This window comes from Physeter macrocephalus, chromosome 20 (genome assembly GCF_002837175.3).
Source record: "Physeter macrocephalus isolate SW-GA chromosome 20, ASM283717v5, whole genome shotgun sequence".
NCBI lineage: Eukaryota > Metazoa > Chordata > Mammalia > Artiodactyla > Physeteridae > Physeter > Physeter macrocephalus.
Genome location: NC_041233.1, coordinates 97,088,257 through 97,091,995, shown reverse-complemented (window position 1 = coordinate 97,091,995; position 3,739 = coordinate 97,088,257). Strand labels below are relative to the sequence as shown.

At 35.8% G+C, this 3,739-nt stretch overlaps 1 non-coding gene across 1 annotated transcript; it reads right to left on the bottom strand.

Moving 5' to 3' along the window:
- Positions 1–483: 483 nt before the first annotated feature.
- Positions 484–591, bottom strand: LOC112066951 (U6 spliceosomal RNA). Its single transcript, XR_002892988.1, has one exon. It is a non-coding gene; the product is annotated as a U6 spliceosomal RNA (small nuclear RNA).
- Positions 592–3,739: the final 3,148 nt, after the last annotated feature.

Sequence of the window (3,739 nt, the reverse complement as noted above, 5' to 3'; positions counted from 1 at the left end):
TATTAACTTTAGAATCAGTTTGTCAATATCCACAAAACAACTTGCTGGGATTTTGACTGGGATTGCATTGAATCTATAGATCAAGTTGGAAAGAACTGACGTCTTGACAATGTTGAGTCTTCCTATCTGTGAATATGGAATAGCTCTTCATTTATTCAGTTCTTTTATTTCTTTCATCAGAGTTTTGTAGTTTTCCTCACATAGGTCTCGTTCATGTTATTTGAGATTTATAGCTAAATATGTCATTATTGGGGATGTTAATTTAAATGGTATTGTTTTTTATTTCAAATTACTGATATATAAGAAAGTGATTGACTTTTGTATTTTAACCTTGTATTCTGCAACCTTGCTATAATCATCCAACTTTAGTTCCAGGGTTTTTTTGGTCGATTCTTTCAGATTTTCTACATAGACAGTCATGTCATCTTCAAACAAAGACAGTTTTATTTATTTCTTCCCAACCTGTATACCTTTTTTTTTTTTTTAAATATGGAACACTTCACGAATTTGTGTGCCCATCCTTGCGCAGGGGCCATGCTAATCTTCTCTGTATCGTTCCAATTTTAGCATACGTGCTGCTGAAGCGAGCACTCCAACCTGTATCCCTTTTATATCCCTTTCTTGTCTTGTTGCGTTAGCTAGGACTTGCAATACAGTGTTTAAAAGGAATGGTGGGAGAAAATATCCTTGCCTTGTTTCTGATCTTAGCAGGAAAGAATGTAGTTTCTCACCATTTGTTGTATTAGCCATAGTTTTTCCTGTAGATGTTCTTTATCAAATTGAGGAAGTTCCTGCTCTATTCCTAGCTTGCTGAAAGTTTTTACCACGCATGGGTGTTGGATTTTGTCAAATACTTTTTCTGCATCTATCGATATGATCATGTAATTTTTCTCCTTTAGCCCGTTGATGTGATGGATTACATTAATTGAATGAGCCTTGCATAGGTGGAATAAATCCCCCTTGGTTATGGTGTATAATTCTTACTATACATTGCTGGATTTGACTAGCTAATATTTTGCTGAGGATTTTTTCCATCTATGTTCATGAGAGATCGTGGTCTGTAGTTTTTTTTTCTTGTAATGTCTTTGTCTGGTTTGGGTATTAGAGCAATGCTGGGCTCATAGTATAAGTTAGGAAGTATTGCCTTTGCTTCTATCATCTAGAAGAGATGGTAGAGAATGAGTATACATTCTTTCTTAAATGTTTGGTAGAATTGCCCCAGTGAATCCATATGGGCCTAGTGCTTTCTGATTTGGACAGTTATTAATTGTTGACTCATTTTTAAAATTATATATAGGTCTATTCAAATTGTCTATTTCTTCTACTGTGAGTTTTGGCAGATTGTGTCTTTCAAGGAGTAGATCTATTTCATCTAGATTATCAAATTTGTGGGCATAGAGTTGTTCATAATATTCCATTGTTAGCCATTTTATGTACATGGCATCCTTTTTTTTTCATTTCTGATGTTAGTCATTTGTGTCTTCTCTCTTGTTTTCTTAGTTAGCCTGGTTAGTGGCTTATCAATTTACTGATCTTTTCAAAGAACAAGCTTTTGGTCTTGTCAGTTTTCTCTGTTGATTTCTTGTTTTCAATATCATTGATTTCTGCTCTAATTTTTATTTATTTTCTTCTGCTTGCTTTGGATTTAATTTGCTCTCCTTTCACTAGTTTCCTAAGGCTTACATTATTGATTTTACATTTTTCTTCTTTTCTAATATATTCATTTAATGCTAAACCTTTCCCTCTAAACACTGCTTTTTCTGCATCCTACATAGTTTAAGTTGTATTTTCATTTAGTTCAAAGTATTTTAAAATTGGTCTTCAGATTTCCTCTTTTTAAAAAAAAAATTAATTTATTTATTAAAAAAATAAACAAACAAGTTGCCAGCTGACTTAGTATCTGGTGAGGGCCAAATTTCTCGTTCATAATGTGGGTCTTCTGGTTCTGTAATTAAATGATGTAATGGGCATAAGATCTTTTGTGTGCTACATTTATTAGGTCACTAATCCCATATTTGAGGTCTCTGGCCTCATGACCTAATCACCTCCCTAAAGCCCCACCTCCTAATACCATCAACAAGGGAGCTGAGTTTCAAAATTTGAAAATTAGAGGTACAAAATGTTTATACCATAACAGGGACCACAGGGTTAATTTATTTTTCCTTTCATGTTAAAAGTTTTGCACATATATATTTATTATATAATTCTCAAACCCTTGTTTTTTTTTAAGATTCTTTTCCCATATAGGCTAGTACAGAGCATTGAGTAGAGTTCCCTGTGCTATACAGCAGGTCCATACCAATACTTATCTATTTTATATATAGTAGTGTGTATATGTCAGTCCCATTCTCCCAAATTATCCCTCCCCGACTTATCCCCTGGTAACCATAAGTTTGTTTTCTATATCCATGACTATTTCTGTTTTGTAAATAAGTTCTTTTCTACTGTTTTTTTTTTAGATTCCACATATAAGCAATATCACATGATATCTGTCTTTCTGTGTCTGACTTGCTTCACTCAGCATAACAATCTCTAAGTCCATCCATGTTGCTGAAAAACCCTTAATTGTTAAGGATAACTCAATTTTTTCCAGTACCATCAGCAATTCTTTCTGGAAGACATGTGATAACACTTTTTAAACAGGGATATTGAGACCAAGGCTCCTGACCTATTCTGTTTAATGATGTCGTATCTCGCACGGCACCCCATCATCACCAATACAACCACAAAGTTCAAATGAAAATGACAGGTATTATCAAGTTTGACAAGAATGTGTATAATCCTTGAATCTCATTCACTGCTGCTGAGGATGAAAAATTCATACAAATGTTTTGAAAATATTTAGAAGTATGTGGCTGTAGGTAGGTGGCCTCAGTTCCTTGCCACATGGATCTCTCCTTAGGGCTACTTGAGTGTCCTCATGACATGGCAGCTGGCTTACCCCAGGATGAGTTATCTGGGACAAGGTGACCATCCCTGGTTTCGCATCAGCATGATCTCAGGCACAAACCTCCTTGTTTTTCCATTTTGTCTTTAAGTTACTTGTTGAAACAACCGGCCCGCGGTCCCCAGGACCGTGGCGGCTTCGGCTGCTGGGGCCCCTCCAGAGCCGGCAGCCTCAGTGAGGCCGCCCTCCCCTCGGGCTCCGGGGCCCAGATTTCTTCTTTGAACCATGTGTTGTTTAAATGTGTACTTAATGTTCAAGTATTTGGGATCTTCCAGCTCTCTTTTTGTTCTTATTTCTAGTTTAATTCCAGTGTGGTCTGAAAGCAGACATTGTATGATTTCTCTTCTTTTACAGCTGTTAAAGTGTGTTTTATGGCCCAGAAGGTGGTCTATTTTGGTAAAGGTTCCATGTGAGCTTGAGAAGAAAGCATATTCCATTGTACTTGGATGAAGTAGTCTATAGATGTCTATTATATCCAGTTGATTGAGGGTGCTATTGAGTTCAACTATGTCTTTACTGATTTTTTTGCTTCATGGATTTGTCCATTTCTGATAGAGGGTTGTTTAATCCTCCAGCTACGATAGTGGATTCATCTCCTTACAATTTCTCCTTACGTTCTATCAGTTTTGTTTCACGTATTTTGGTGCTCTGTTGTTAGGCACATATGCATTAAAGATTGGTATTTCTTCTAAGTAACTTCTTAAGTCTAAGTTACTAAGCATAATAACTTAAGTCTACGTGGTACAATTTTATGTCCTATTTTTTTCTCATTAAAAACATGATGTTGTTCCT